The sequence below is a fragment of the Ranitomeya variabilis genome, chromosome 4, assembly GCF_051348905.1.
Source record: "Ranitomeya variabilis isolate aRanVar5 chromosome 4, aRanVar5.hap1, whole genome shotgun sequence".
NCBI classification, from domain to species: Eukaryota; Metazoa; Chordata; class Amphibia; order Anura; family Dendrobatidae; genus Ranitomeya; species Ranitomeya variabilis.
Genome location: NC_135235.1, coordinates 595,317,033 through 595,334,149, shown reverse-complemented (window position 1 = coordinate 595,334,149; position 17,117 = coordinate 595,317,033). Strand labels below are relative to the sequence as shown.

The 17,117-nt window shown below is 45.5% G+C and overlaps 1 protein-coding gene across 2 annotated transcripts in view; it reads left to right on the top strand.

Annotated features, from left to right (window-relative positions):
• TSHZ2 (teashirt zinc finger homeobox 2) overlaps nucleotides 1–17,117 on the top strand; it is a 184,382-nt gene that overhangs the window by 25,211 nt on the left and 142,054 nt on the right. The window contains exon 1 of one of the 2 annotated variants that reach the window (XM_077253208.1): nucleotides 13,110–13,221. The exons of the other annotated variant lie outside the window; for it this stretch is intronic. The gene's annotated coding sequence lies outside the window, so the exon portion shown is untranslated. Of the gene's footprint in view, nucleotides 1–13,109; nucleotides 13,222–17,117 lie in introns of those variants that run through there. 2 annotated transcript variants of the gene reach the window in all.

Here is a 17,117-nt window from a genome sequence, read left to right as displayed (position 1 = left end):
GAACAAATCCGTCTTGTGGTTCTTGTTTGATGTGTTAGAACTTTTGAGTTAATCAGATTCTCGTGCTTCGGGGCGGACTGTGGGTGGCTCTTTTTCGTGCTCTGGCCTCATTGTCATCCTTGTGGCTTAAATCCTTCAGTAACCTGTCTCTTATTTGAGCTTGCACAGTTAATATTGTGGTCTTTAAAAAAGAAAATTAATGATAGCAAAATGGCTGCACATGTTCAGTAGCATCTATCACTTGTCGATAGATGCTACTGCGCATGCGCCGCCACCATTTAGATTGAACCAAACGTATATATTTTTTTTCTCCAAGAAAATGGTGGTGTCGCATGCGCAGTAGGATCTATCGGCAAGCGATGCGCTCAATCTGCATAAGCTCAGTCCACCTATCGCTTGCCGATAGAATCTACCGCGCATGCGCTGTAATTGGCTAGCGATAGATGCTAGTGCGTATGCGCCGGTGGAGCCAGCGCATGAGAATCTCATTAACTCAGAACTTCTAACACTTATTAAAATGATACCTGGGTTGAAGAACTCCGTCTTGTGGTTCTTGTTTAATCAATGTAAAAGCGCCAGCCTGACAATGCCTGTAGTTTACTTAACAAACTCCTGATGACAGGTTTGCTTTAATGGCATGCACGGTTATTTTGATACAAAAAAAATTGGTATAAAACAAGCCAATCAGTAGGTGGCGTAAAGAATAGAAAATGTCCACCATGTTGGCAAAATGTGCCAAAATTGTCACATAATGTAATGGACTTTGTGCATCTTCTGCCTGGTTTACTTTGATTCTTTCCTGACCCTATTAATGAATCTGACGCACCCCAGTGTAAGTGTACGTGTTTATATACATCATATGTATCTCAAGCGTCCAGGATCTGCCCTGGAGACAATCGCCCGGCTGCAGGATACTCTGGACCAACTACTTGATTATTCAGCATCGGGCCTATAGGATTGTTACTATAATGTCCCTTTATATGCTCTTTGGAATAGGTGGGCGCTATCCATGACCTGACTATAAAGTATCTGGGGTCGCTTCCCATGTAGTACTGCTTTTTTTTTTATTTTTTATTGCTACATTGTTGCAGTTTGATCTACATATGTGTCATCTAATAATCCCGGGCCGCCTCTCCCCCTCCCCCGCTCCGGGAGGATTTACATTACGCTGAATTCCTGTGCACAGTCCATGTCCATATATCACATGGGGAGCACAAAGCTGCACATCACCCGGCTTCTGAACTCTGGCAAAACATTCAGCATTGCTACAATGTAATAAGTCTGTAGAGCAAACAGAACTGACAATAATTGCAGGATTCAGACGAGCTGCCAAGAATTTCTGGTTGCATGAGGCCGTTGCGCGCCATCGTATCTGGATGTGACGAGCGGACGGTGTGGAAATCCAGGGCCATGTATGGTCTATGCACGGCCGCCCTCTTGCCCTGATTTATCCAGATCGGGTCATTGATAGCGTCTTGTAATCTTTTAATGGACTAGAGGTAACTTGTGTAACTCCTTGGGTGAGGTACGGCAAGCCAACTGTCTGTCTGGGGCCACACCCTGAGTATGTCTGGCACGCGTCCTAGATATTAATACTGTGTACCTTGTGTGCACTGCAGGCGGTATACTCCAACCAGCTGCTTATGACAACACTAGTAATGGATACTCTCTGTGGTGGCGTCTACGGGGTTTCCTGAGACATGCCATTGTATATACGGTCATGGCGACCATTACTTGGGTCGACCTTTTATTGGGAGTCTCAAGGCGGAGTTGGAGGGTGGAAAGGAGGGGGATTTGATCTCAACACCAAGACGTCCAAGTCTGGATCCAGTAGAATAAATGACTGTATATGTTATAGGCAAGTTTGACCACCAGGAGCCACCTACCCAGGCAATGAGAAGATCAGTATAAAAGAATCCCAAAAAGTTGGGTGCCTGTTCAGTAGCAAAGATTTAGACACTGCGGCCCCAATTCGTCCAAGCGATTACTTGTAAATAGGTTTCAGGAGTCGCAGAATTTGCTGCGCACACCAGAAGTGTGCAAAAATCTTGCAACTTTTAGCGTTTTCAGCGCTCTGCCAGTTTGGCATTCTTTATGCCGTTCTCTGCTGTCCCAGAATTTAGTAAGATTTGTGGTGAGGAGCACGGAGGTGCGCACCGCTTTACAGGAACATCTGACTCCAATGTGCGCCTTCATCCAGACTAGCGTGAACATCGCTAGTTTTCATGAATCGGACCGATGTCCTTCTTTACAGTCTTGTGGTATTATGCAGATAGATAATTGTTACTGATGAGCTAATGTGCTCACGTAAGGCGATAGTGCTAACCGAGTGTCTTCGGCGTGCTCGAAAAATATGTTAAGAGTCCTCGCGGCTGTTCGACAGCCACAACACATGCAGGGATTGTCTAACAAACGGTAATCCCTACACGTGTTACGGCTGTCTAACAGCCCCGAGACATGCAGCTGCGGAGACTCCAACATATTATTCGAGCACGCCGACAACATATTATTCGAGCACGCCGAAAACACTCGGTCAGCACACGAGCATGCGGGATAACACCTTATCCCAGCACCTTCACTCATCACTAATAATCGTTGATCCAACCAAGGACATTGTTTAATTGTACGATAATTCATTGATTAGTATGGTTGGAGTAAAAGGGTTAGTGCCCCTCTGTCAATGAGATGGATATCGGGTTATCGGACTCCTGCCATGGTTATCCAGAGGTTTTGAGACTCCGAAAGAATAATTTCTGCAGTGATAAGGCCAATTTATAACATCATATTTTTGGTAGGTACACTTATTTTTGCGCCTAGACCTCAGACCACTTACAATTAAAGGACATGCCTTTCACATGTCCTTGTTTGTTTTCTGTTTTTAATTTTATGGTCCACTAAAAAAACTTTGGATCAAGCTTGCCAATGCAAATGAATGGCTCATCACAAAAAATAGCATGACACACGGACCTCGTCTGTGTACTTCGCTGACTTTAATGGGTTGAGGGAAGCTAAAGATTTTTTTTTTCATATGAGACAAACGGATGCAACAAGGATTTTAAAAAACTGACACATGGACTAAAAATGGTTTCAGCACACTAAAAATCTCCAAAAAATAACCTAACGTGTGAGACTGGCCTTAAGATGCATTTATACTGCACGATTATTATGGATGAGTATTACTAGGAACGATCGTTTCACGATAATCGTACCGTGCCTATCGCACCAAGCTCGTTCGTTGGGTGAATTGATCTTTTGTGCTGTACAAAGATCATCATTCTTGGCAGTGCATCGTCCACTGTAAACAGGACCTGTGCTGTCGAGAACAATGGCAAGCTATGTACACTGAAGGATCAATTACGGATCAGTGCGCATCTGAACAGCAGTCGACCTGTTTGAAATGTCTAAGAAACGACCACTATCCATATAGTAATAAAAGTAAAGTGAATAGGGACTAAAGGTGCATTTACGACTGTCGGAAACAGACGTTCTTATGAATGGTTGTAAAATGTAAACAGGCTGTGGAGTACCTGACGAATGAGCGAAACGTTTGTTTATCTGGTAAAATGATCTTAAGCTGTACAAATTGCCGTTCTCGACAGCATATCGTCTTATGTAAAAAGGACATGTGCTGCCGAGAAACAACGACAGCCTTTGAGCACAAAGGCAAACAATTAGCTGATTGGCGACCAGTGTATACGGACCTTTAACCGCTCCGTGTGGACTCCTGACTATATTACATGGGTGCATGTAATATAAGCGATCTGCTCGGCCCCAGTTCTTATGCGGGATCTACTCCATAAATATTGATCCACTTTCTGGGTACTTTTTCACTTCAATTAGCCACTCCAAAGTTCTGAACGCTTTAGTTTAATAGATCCCATTATAAAGGGAGTGTCGTGTGATGAACATGAACACGGTGTGAAAATCACCACCTCCTTTAATCATTTTCTAATCTGGCTTAATGAGTTTTTATTTATTATAAGAAATTTCCAAATCCCCATCTAAACTGCTCATTGATGTTCCTGGGTAGGGTGTGACGTGCCTGAAGCGCCTCTGTTTGTGGGGAGCTCATGGTTGCACTTATGCTGGGACTTGTGATCGAACCTGATCGGGTGGTTTGGTGTCACCACCTACTGTAGCCTGTTTCAGCTGGCTTTTGGCCGACTTGTTGCACTGAACGACTGCCGCTTGGCTACGTATTTGCCCATCGGTGGCCTCTTTAGGCTGACTGACCACATCTCCCTTGAGTACAGAACAACCGGTAATTGTGCCGCTTAGGCTGTCATTGTTTTCGGCAGGGCTGTGGAGTGAGTAAACCAAACCTCCGAGTCAGACTCCTCAATTTCCATGACACCGACTCGACTCCGACTCCACCAAAATGGACTCCGATTCCACGACTCCTACTCCACAGCCCTGGTTCTCGGCAGCACACAAGCCGATGTGCTGCTGAGAATGATGATTTGTGCAGCCCAAACAACCTTTTGCCCAGTGAATGAGTGTTTTGCTCGTTCATCAGTTAATCGTCAGCCTGTTTGTTAGGTAATCGCTGCATGTGTTGCGGCTGTTGAAGAGCCACGAGACGTGCAGCCGCGGGGACTCGATCATATTATTCGAGCACGCCGAAATCACTCTGTTCGCACCCGAGCATGTGGATAACACCTTATCCAAGCACATTCGCTCATCACTAGTCAGCACTTATCGGCCTATGTAAATCCCTGACAAGTCGTTATTTAGATACATTTTGCCTATATTCTGTTCTTGCTCTCTTTATATAGCCCCATCATATTCTTTAGCGCTGTACAGACATCATCATGTCTGTCCCCATTGGGGCTCACAATGTAAATTCCCAATCGGTATGTCTGTGGAGTGTGGGAGGATACTGGGGAACACGAAGCAAATCCACACAAACACGGGGAGAACTTATAAACCCTGTGCAGGTGTTAACGTGGTGGGATTTAAGCCCAGGACCCCAGCGCTGCAAAGCACCCGTGCTAACCACTGAGCCACCATGCTGTCTATAATCTACACACCGTACATTACTATCCCTCCAGCTGTGCCCTGGACTACTGGCTCCCCATCTGCATACTCTCAGGTTGGATACACCTAGTTGTGCGGGATTCTGGACGCCAGGAGCGGGGATCTGATCCTTATGTTGCTGCATATTTATGGCTGCGCCGGGAGAGCTTGTGGCGATGTACATCTTGTTTGCAGGAACACACTGGGACGCAGCACAAGAGACAGATGTTACATGAGCTCCGACGGAACCTCCAGACAGGAAGATGCAGCGCGAGCAGAAGATGCTGCCATATGAGCGAGCACGTGCCGGGGCGGCCATATTCATTACATGACCCCTGTACTGTACCGAGCTCCCATGTGAATGGCTGCAGGTTGTTACATCTAGATGTCACGCAGCTTTCATGTAAGAGTAAGGCCTCATTCACACTTCAGTCTTTTGGCGTCAGTCTGAAACTGCCATTTTCCTCAAATAGCGGATGCGCCATTTTTTGGGGGGCGGATCCGCTATTTTTCCATAGACATACATTAGCGACGGATTGTGGCAGATGGTCGTCCGTTCCATCCACCATGTGACGGATCCGTCGAGATTTGGCGTACGTCATCTAGTCATTGACGGACATTATAATGTTTTTTGTCTGCGCCGAAATGGCGGTTCGCGACGGATCCGTCACGTCCGCCATTCCATAGAATGGCCGCCTATGGGCGACGGATCCGTCGCGGCCGTCATTTCGGCAGATCCGTCGCCCCAATCCGCTTTTTGAATTGCGCATGCTCCAAAAAGTAGATACTTTTCCCAGACAACCCCCAAGTAACGGATCCGTCAAAAAAACGGATCCGTTAGAACCGTTTTCTCAACAATTGTGACGGATCCGTCGATCCGTCACTATGTCGGAGCAGACTGACACCAAACAACTGAAGTGTGAAAGAAGCCTAAGGCTGTATGCACACGTTGCGGTTTTTTGCTATAAAAACGCAATAAAAACGCATCCTATCATTTAGAATGCATTCTGCAATTTTTGTGCACATGATGCGTTTTTTTTCGGCAAAAAAACGCATCGCGGTAAAAAACGCAGCATGTTCATTAATTTTGCGGGTTTTTTACGTTTTTCCCGCTATATAATGCATTGGGAAAGCTCCGGAAAAAAAACGCGAAAAAATCCGCTAAAAATGCGAAAAAAAACGCAATGTCCGGTTTTCTTCAGGGATTTTCTGCAAGAAATTCTTACGTGTGCACATACACTTAAAGATATTCAGGGAACTCTGGAGTTTTTGGTCTGCGCTTATAGATCAGTAGATCTGCTATTAGAGGGAATCTGTCAGTAGGATCAACCGTCCTAAGCTGTCTCTATGGACATGTAGAAAGCTGTATAAAATGATACCTTGATATCTGCATTCTGATGTCGTATTCCAGAGAAATCCACATGTTTGTAAGAACTATGGGCCGAACATGGATCTCCCTGAGAATCTGCCTCCTGAGCTTATTGGAAATGAATGAGGTGTTAACTTATCAATGTGAGACATGTAGATCAGGAGAGCAGACTGTTAGTCACTACATGTCTCACACTGGTAACTCCTTTCATTTACAATAAGCTCTGGAGGCAGATTCTCAGGGAGATCTACGTCCGGCCCATAGATCTTAACAGCTCATTTACTTATTAAGAATAACGTGGATTTATCTGGAATAAGACATCGGATCGCAGACATCAAGGTTTCATTTTACTCCATTTTCTATAACCCTCATGCCGATATAGTTGGTTTAGGAGGGTTGCTCCAACTGACAGATTCCCTTTAAGGCTCCTCTCCTCCATTTCTGTCCAGCAGTTTCCTGAGAATTATGTTTTTATTACTGGTGGTTTACTTACACGTAGTGTACAGCCTTTTATATGTAATGACCTGCTGAGTTTGTGCTTATAAACAACAACCAACAAGAACTGCTGAGCAGGAGTATAAAGCATGAGGGACAGACAGGAGGTGGGTTTTTGTGTCTCCTAACCAAGCAGATCTTTAGGGTAAAGAATGGAAGAGGAACAGAGCTGTAGCATGAATTTCTGATGATAAAGGAAGATGGTTTCAGACTACCTCTGGCTCCAGTATGCATTGCAGCTAAGCTAAAGTCATGGCCGAGTATCTGCCTAATGTGACCTTGTTTATGCTTAAAGGGAATTTGGCATGCTGAGAATGGGATCTGATCTGCGGTTGGATGGTATAGAGCAGGAGGAGCTATGTCTTTTTGGTGAAAAAGTCAGTATAACTTATATTTTATTCATTAAACACTAAGTTTGTTTTCATGAGTCCATTGGGTGGTCCTGCTAATTGATTGACAGTCTTACCTATATCACTATGCATGCAGTGCGCTGGATTCCTAAGGCTAAGGCTGCGCACTGAACTCGTGTGGCTGGGGCTGCCGGCTGGGCTCGTGTGGCTAGGGCCGCCCGCTGGTCTAGTGTGGCTGGGGCCACCGGCTGGGCTCTTGTGGCTGGGGCCGCCGGCTGGGCTCGTGTGGCTGGGGCCGCCGGCTGGGCTCGTGTGGCTGGGGCCGCCGGCTGGGCTCTTGTGGCTGGGGCCGCCGGCTGGGCTCTTGTGGCTGGGGCCGCCGGCTGGGCTCGTGTGGCTGGGGCCGCCCGCTGGGCTCGTGTGGCTGGGGCTGCCGGCTGGGGCCGCCGGCTGGGTTCGTGTGGCTGGGGCCGCCGGCTGGGCTCTTGTGGCTGGGGCCGCCGGCTGGGCTCGTGTGGCTGGGGCCGCCCGCTGGGTTCGTGTGGCTGGGGCCGCCCGCTGGGTTCGTGTGGCTGGGGCCGCTGGCTGGGCTCTTGTGGCTGGGGCCGCCCGCTGGGTTCGTGTGGCTGGGGCCGCCCGCTGGGTTCGTGTGGCTGGGGCCGCCGGCTGGGCTCGTGTGGCTGGGGCCGCCGGCTGGGCTCGTGTGGCTGGGGCCGCCGGCTGGGCTCGTGTGGCTGGGGCCGCCGGCTGGGCTCGTGTGGCTGGGGCCGCCGGCTGGGCTCGTGTGGCTGGGGCCGCCGGCTGGGCTCGTGTGGCTGGGGCCGCCGGCTGGGCTCGTGTGGCTGGGGCCGCCGGCTGGGCTCATGTGGCTGGGCTCGTGTGGCTGGGGCCGCCGGCTGGGTTCGTGTGGCTGGGGCCGCCGGCTGGGTTCGTGTGGCTGGGGCCGCCCGCTGGGTTCGTGTGGCTGGGGCCGCTGGCTGGGCTCTTGTGGCTGGGGCCACCGGCTGGGCTCGTGTGGCTGGGGCCGCCCGCTGGGTTCGTGTGGCTGGGGCCACCCGCTGGGCTCGTGTGGCTGGGGCCACCCGCTTTTAACTCCTGGTTTTCATTTATGATAGAGGCCATAATTTATAGCTGGACCCAAAAAACGACAATTTCCACCAGTTTCCAGTGGATTCAGTGGACTTACTATGGGTTATGGTTTTTGTCTCCATTGTTTTAATAGGAATAAACTTGCTTAGTGCAGCACTTTTCTGCTGTTCACATCTTCCAGGACTATAGAGGAAGCAGCCTCTCACTGTAGTGTGAACATGGCCTTGACAGTGAACTTTCTATACATTATCCTGTTGGATCACTGGCCTAATAGTTCTTTTTTTTCTGATAATCCAGAACCTATGATGTCCCATTAATGCTGGATTAAAGGAAGTCTCCCATACAGTAAATCTAGTGGATCTTTGTCTTTCCTACCACCTTTTAGGATCTCTGATACCCTGAATGTAGGTGCCTGTGATGTCACAAGCGCCATATCGGAGTGACGCCGGAGTGCGAGCTGTGAACATGCTCCTCCGATCGGGCAGATTAGGTACGTGTTGCGTGCAGACGGATTTGGAGCCCATGAAGAGATACATGACTGTGTTTAGGATTAGAAGTAACTTGCTCCGAGCATAAATCATTATTGCAGGATCTGTCTCTTAAACGATGAGCGTTGGGTACATGGGCGGGACGGATCTAGCAGTAAAGAGAGAAATATTTGTCTTAATGTCCATCTGGGATACATCAGGGATAATATCCCCACTCGCCCCTCTGTCTCCCATACATCTGACACGTTGCGGCTGATGAATCATACACCATGAACTCTGTCATGGACAGGGGAGATTTTAAAGAGATACAAACCTGTTCAGGTCATAGACACTTGGACAATAAAAAACGATCGGGGGCGTCTGCATCATCTCGTTGTATCCAGAACGTCTAGAATATTTTCGATTGGGCCGCGTCTCAAGAAATGTAGAAATATGGCGTCCAAAAAAAAATACACCAAAGCCTCGGTCAGGTGGTCATGGGGCAGGGTCCATGCCGATTTTGCAAGTTTATTTTAAGCATTAGGCTAGTGTCTCAAGACCGAGAAAATGGGTCCGATTAATGCTCTGATCAGTGTGATCTGATTACTGAGAAAAAAACCCCAAACATTCCATCTTCTCCGTTCAGTCTGTCCGTGAAAATTTGAACTGCACTCTGATGTCATCCGAGTGCGATCTGATTTTTTTTCTATGAACATGAATGGCCGCGTGCGATATGATAATCACTACCCATGATGCCTTGTGCTGCCGAGGTGACCATAGTACAGCACAGACATGATATCTATTTCCCAATTTTGATACCTAAGCTCGCGCTCCAAACAATATTTCAATAAGCGTCTCTGATGGTTGTGTTCAGGGTCTGTATAATTCCGGTGCTGCCTCTCCGAGTCTACGCTCTGACTCCACTGTCTGTTTCAGTCCCCAGGGGCCCAACCTCGGACAAACCCTTCTAATGTTAGAACAGATGCGATGGCAACTCCAGCGCGGTGACAGCCCCGCCGAGACGTTAGATCTGGGGAGCGAGGAGCGGAGAACGATAAAAACAAAGTAGAATATACATGTCCTTGAGCGATCTCATCCCCCTGGAGACAGACACCTTGATGGTGCAATTAATTAACGCTCTGTGCTCATCACAATCAAAAACTTTTCTCCTTTGTTTTTTTTAAATATTTATGTCTTCTTATATTGCATCTTTTGCCTTTTACCTACCTAACCCCGTCCTTTCAAGCCTCTGAACGACTCCTCGAGCGTCCCTTTAAGGAGTGACCATTTCTTTGCCTTTTTCCTTCACTGCTTATTCTTCTATAATGCATCATTAATGGAGGATCGGACTCACCTGCTGCCGTTGGGAAAGGTTGCACCTGCTAAATGTGGCATTAGGAAGGATTCTGATTAATGAAAATGTTAGTGGCCCATGGTAAACAACACCCAGCTGATTTATGGTCCCCAGTGCTGTCCGTCTTCCCAAGACGACTTCATATACACGGCAATTAAAAGTCGGATAAACATGGTAGGATATAAGGTCAATACAGCAAGAATAAAGGAGTACAAGCTAATTTTAAAAATTAAATCACCTTAGGGATTATTTTTTTACTTAAATCCATGTATTTGTGGCTAAAAGTTATATTTTACCATAGTGTTGCATCCTTTGGCTTTTCCAGGCAGCGCATTCAACCTTGATGTGGTCTGTGGTCATAAATCAGCTGAGAGGAGCTCCGAAAACGAAGACATCAAGTTATAATCTGAATGCGTTCACTGATGGGTTCTCAGTTAACTCATTCACAAATGCTATATAATTTTAAATGGTGCAAATTTATTTTCTCCAAATATATACATTTAAAAAAAAGTTGTCCCCATAAGTGGACAAACCCTTCAATTAAAAATAAACAAGCAAAAACTCTTAAGGGAAATCTGCTATGTGTTCTGGAGCGCCATGATGTAGGGGCTGAGAGCCTAATTCCAGCAATGTCACTTACTGGGCTGTGTGTTGTCGTTTCAATACAATTTGGTGTTTTATCAGCAGGAGATTATCACTAGAGGACTAGGCGCTTTGTGCCTTCTAGTCCAGCCCTGCCCCCCACCACTGATTGGCAGCTTTCTTTGCATTCTGTATATTTACCGGAAGCTGCTAATCAGTGGTGTGGGCGGGTTATACAGGGATTCTAATCCAACTGCTGCACCCAGTAAGCTGTGATACATCGCTGGAATCAGGGTCTCTGTCCCTACATCACGCTGCTCTCAGATTGCATAGCAGAAACCTGCTGACAGAGTCCTTTTACAGGACCTTTTACAGTTTCTGTGGTTTTCTAATTCTGAACTAACAGATGATAGAGTGAGATGTTTGCTTTAATCCTGATGGGGCTGGTGGTTGCCCTCCGACTTTTGTCCAATCCCCCCTATGATTTCTTGCTCTCCAATACTTTTGCAGACTTTTAGTTTCCCATTGTTTCGGGTTCTTATAAGTTTCCATTGTGAAGTGATTTCTCTTTAGTCCCTGTTCCACAGTCTTCTTTATGCGTCATCTCCTAGAGGAAAGTAGACGTTTTCTAATGATCGTAACCATATGGTTGTATCAGTACTTACAGCTGTCACCTTATTAACTGTGCTGTTTGTTGCCATGAGTTCCAAATGTTGATGCTCGGACAGATGGTGAAGATGATCTTTGTTTGGCAGTGAGGATGAGGTGACCGTCGGATTCGCAGGATGGTAGGACATTCATTTAAGGTAGCACTAGATCTCCATCATGGATGTAAGCGCTAGATCACTAGGACTTTGGGCCACATCAATCTATTAGCAGCATTATTACTGTAATCGTTTTTGAGCAACCAGAAAAGTAAGTGATTTTTACTCGTATCCCCCTCCCAAAAACAGAAAAAACCCGCAAAACATCGTGTTGGATAAGGCTAGAAAAAATGAACGAAGTGATCAGGGATTTGGGACAATATTTTATTATGTATATAGTGAAACCTCTATGCATGAAACTTCCAAAGAGTAATTGAAAAAGTTGTATTCTGGAGGGAGGGGGGGGGTGTCCTTGAAGAAGACAACCTGTATGCATAATAAACTAAAGAGGACCTGTAATTTAAAAATAGTTACATATCTTGTGACGATCGCTCAGCTCCCCTGATGCTGCCAAATTTTTCTGTTTTGTGCTACGTCGCTCCATTGCTGAGGTTCACATTTGTTGCTTTTGGAGCATAATATGTGAAATCTCTGCTTTGCAGTCCAACATGGCGTTCCTTCAGAGTCTTCACTAGCGTCATGCAAATTTACCCCTGCGTGCCAGTTGCTGGGAGCGTTGTGGCAGCATCTGGGAGGGAGAGGTGAAGACTCTGAAGAAACTCCTGTTTGGAGTCCAAGCAGAGATTTCACATACTGCGATCCAGAAGAAACAAATGTGAATATCTCTGCAATGGAGCAACCCAATGAAATATGGAAAAAAGTGGCCTAATCGGAGGCGCTCGGGTATTTTTGTAAAACAAAAATGCCATTTTTTGAGCAAGTGACTGGGCTTCTTTAAAGCCTATACATCTAGACAGAAAAAGGGGTGGTCTTCTCTTCTCAAAAAGTTGGTCTTATAGAGGATTTTTTGCATATAGTGCAAATTGGTATGTTGACTGGTAACCACCGCTGGTGGTCCTTTGCGTCTAAGTAGATAATATATTCATCATCGTGATTGGACAATTAAAGATTTCCTCTATATTTTGTGAGGATTGGGGTCGCAAGACCAAATCGACGTAGAAAATAGATCTTGGTGCCAATCAGTAATTAATCAACAATCAGAACCAAATTCTCATACATTAAACCCAAAAGGATCCAAAATCCGCTAACCAGCAACTGCACATCTCCTAGGGCTGGAGAGCGCTCAGGAATTTGGGTGGTCAGTTCTGCGGATTGTTTTTTATTTTTTGCTGTCTCATCAGCTCCCGAGAACTGAAAATGTAAGAGCGCTAAAATTTTCGATCAGTCCTTCTGAACGTGAGCCACTTGGTTAAATGCAGAAGATAAAATGTAGCGGTTGCAGAAGGTAACGGAGAACGTTTCCTAATCTCTGAGCTATAAGACGAGGGTTAAACACATGTACAGTGTATTATCCTGGCAACGAGACTCGAAAAATTGGATTTGATGATCTGATCTTCATGATATGTCGTCTGTAGCTCAGAGGGTTTTGAAAAGAAAATTGTCTTTGACTCGTGCTAAGTTTGATGTGTATCTTTTGCTTGACCTGCTGTGTTACAGGTCAGACTCACAATGACATACTCAATCACATCAAGCCCAGCGCGGTGATAGGATGAGGGTTCGGCGAAGAATACGGCACTGAACATGTGACGTCTTAGACCATTAGAAGATTATGTGCTGGTGTGAGGGTCTCTGGGTCAGAACCACATGCCATAGTAGGACCCTCTCGAGCTGGCAGGTAGGTCTTCCCTGCAATTTGGCAGCATCACTTGCTTCCATTAATGGTGACTTACTGGTGATGACCAAATCCATATAGACCTCCCTCTGCAACACTATGAAAAGTACATTGATTTTATATATATATATATATATATATATATATATATATATATATATATATATATACAAAAAAAGTATATTATATTATTTATAATATTTATTCCCTCTTATTTTGACACAGATTAGAGCGTGCTGCGTTTCTAAAAAAGAAAAAGTTAGGGACCAAAAAGACAACACTACAAGTTTACAAAAAAAGACCCCTATTTATAGTTTTCTTTGTACCTTCCATTTAATTCATCCAACACCAGGCCTCCACTGTGTGATGATGAAAAAGAATTGTACAAACTGCGACAAAAACAGTAGATGTGTGTGAAACCACCCTATATCAGCTTTTTTGAAAGGGAAGCGGTTACCAGCTTTCTGTACCGAATTTGAAAGCAACTTGATATAGGGGAGGAGAGTCTGATTCCAGTTGTGTCACTTACTAGGCTGCTGCCTGTTGTAGTTTTTATGAAATTATTGGTTTATCAGCAGGAGAGTTTTACTAGAGGACTAGTTGGCCTGCTGCCAGGTGGTCCAACTCCGCCCCCAACGCTGGCTGCTTTCTGCCTATGCCCAGTGTACACAAAAGCTGCCAATCAGTGGTGTGGTCGGGGTTATACAGCGCTCAGCATTTAGAGAACCGCTAGATCTGTAGCAGATAAATCAAAACTACAGCAAGCAGCCCAAAAAGTGATATATGTCTGAAATCCAGTTCTCTACCCCTACATCATGCTGATCTCAGATGGGGTAGCAAAAAGCCTGGTGACAGATTCCCTTTAAGCCCCAAATACTCATTAGAGTAACATCGACCAAATCCACTGATATTGACTGGTTAGGGCGACCTTCTAATGTGTATAGGGGCCCAGACAGATGATTGTTGGGGGGGATCTGTCTGAAGGCTTGATGTTGGGGCTAAGACCCTGATTTCAGAGATTTGTCACCTGCTGGGCTTTTTGCTCTCATTTTCACACACACACACACACACACACACACACACACACACACACACACACACACACACACACACGTGATAACCTGCTGTTCAAACACTGATTTTATTGATAATCCTCTAAGCGGACCAGTAAGTGAAACATCAATGGGATCATACTGTCGGCCCCTATATCATGCCGCTCTCAGATTATATGGTAAAAACTTTGACAGATTCCCTTTAAGGAGCCATCATGTGAGATTTCAGATTGCTGATCGCTTTGTTCTCACTGACATAAGCCGCTGCCAGAGATTTCTGGCAGTGGCTCTCTCATAGAGATCACAGGAGCACTTGGCAGAGCAAACGATCCTGTGTATAGGAAAGTGGGGCGAGATAGCTAATATTCACCGAGTGCATTGGGGGCTTTAAAATGCCCTGGTGGGTGAGACACAGAGATATGGAGACATTCTTCATCACAGCTGCTAACCTCCTCAGCTCACCCCTAGACTGTTACAAAACTACAAATCCCAGCACACGGCGGCGGTGTCCGCATCTTCACAACAGCTGGATTGTTGTAGTCTTGCACACCTGTGAATGTAGACAAATTCCTCTATAGACGCCTTATTGTGCTGTAACAAAGCTTGGCATCGATGCCAGGAGCAGAGGAGTTAAGAGCTGTAACGTCGCCCGCAGCAGGTAGAACAATGTGTACATTGTCACCACCGTGTGTGGCATCGGCACTGATTTCCCGGGAGAGAAAAGGTGACTTCATTTGGGTCTGAGCGTTCGCAGATGAGTCAGAGTTGTGATGTCAGGGGTCATCACCAATGAGTCAATTTTAAAGATTGATGGGTTACCTGCTTCTTAGAATAGGAATGACCCCATTGGAAATGAGAGCAAAACATCATGTGTCCTAGATTGTAGGACAATTGTCTCAAATCCGTGGCTCTTTGACTGTTGAGAGATGGAAGCATTTTCCGACAGCCAAAGCCTTCAAACCAATGTTGGAGGTACCATGTTAGCAACATATTTCTTCTGAGAATTCAGGTCTGTATTTGTGGTGGTGCTATGATACTTGGGTTCACTTTGGGACACCATACATAAATAAGCCTTCTGTCTACTTCTTCGTCAGTTCCCTCCCAGAAACAATAATTGGCTAAAAAGACAGAGAGATTCTTGTTGGCTAATCCGGTAATTACGTTTTGTGAGTATTACTGGGTTGTGAGTGGCTGCGCCAGTCTGGAGTCAGGATGGTTATGGATGAGATGACTTTTCCCCCTGTGCTGCTCCTGAAGCCTACTGTAAGGTGTCGGTTGTCTACCACAGCTTGGAAAAATATTTGACCTTCGCAGCAATTTTCTCAATGTTAGCCAGGAGATTAAAAAATAAAGAAAATTGAGCAGCTATGGAGCTATAATTCTATGTCACATCTTGGAAAGTCTTTTTTTGTTTTTTTTTCTCTGTGGTGTGAAGCTTTTTAGATGCCACCTCTCTCCTTAGACTTGTTCTGATGTGCACTGTAATGTTTGGTTATTTGTGCCATTTTTTCTTTTTTTTATTTGGGTCTCTGTATTCTAGAGGAAGGACTGTAGTTATTGATTCTAAGATCTATGTACTTGGAGGTATGTGACACCTGGTCTTGGGTGATGATAGCATAGAGTGGCTTGGGTATGGTCCAAAAGGACATAGCAGAAAAGATCTATTTGGGTTCCATATTGTGTTTCCTATTGGTCCGTTCTGAAATAGGAGCAATTGGGATTATCGCCCAAAGTGTGGAGTTTCACTTCAGTTTGGCCAGAAATGTGCAGACACTTGGCCTTGAGGGCATCTAAGAGATCTTTTCCTTACGTTATTTACTGAATAGTTAAAACCCACATCCTTGGATTTCATAGAATGGTGAATATGGATATCTCGCATACGGCCCGTGTAATAATAGCCTATCATAGTTTGCTCCCATTAGGTGTATCTGGGACGTTAGCAGAGCTTCTTCCTTTTAAAGGAGTTTTCCGCCATCAAAAGATATGTGCCCAAACACTTGTATACTTCTAAAACCACAAACCCAGATGGCGCTCACGGTCGTTGATCTTTGTTGATCGGTTGCAGTGGTAACATCATGACTACTGAGCTTATTACTGCTGCAGCAAATCGCTAAGTTCAGCAGCTCAAGCCTTTAAACTTGGCTGAGCTCAGTGATTGCTGGCAGCGGTGATTTGCACAGTAGCCACGACGTCACCTCTGAAATGATCAACAAGACTGTATCAGCGGCAGAGTGCTAAAGTCATAGGACATATATGTCTACTGGGATTACCGTAAGTCACGGGAGAAAACTGTAATGATGACTATTGATAAACGTTTGTTAGACTATTATTTTGGTATATATATTTTTTTATCTTGAAGAGCACCTTTAACCCTTTCCATAATTAATGATCTGATAAATCGATCCAAAGGGAAACTGGTTCTTGACAATATCCCGTAATGTGGGCAACCATTACCCAAGTGTCACTCGATGACATTGATGCTGCGGAATGTGTTGGCGCTATAAACAGGCATAAATAATAGAGCGAAACGAATATGTGGAACTGGTCACTACGACGTCATCCCCACGGTTCTCTATATACATCTGTGCATTTTGAGCTCGGCACATGTATGTTCTGCTTTATGTACAGTATATACACACATTAAATTATATTTACCAGCTGCCTCCAGCTCCGGTTAAAATGTGTTTGACTCAGCACAATAGCAGCTGCAGGAGAGCGGCTGTCAGGTAGATAAATGTATTATCTGATATTGCCTCCGCGAGCTAAACGCAGGAATAAAACATGCGCCAGGCTTCCCCTAAGCTCTGTAGCATTGTCAAGTTTTGTTCCTACATTGTCTTGATAAAA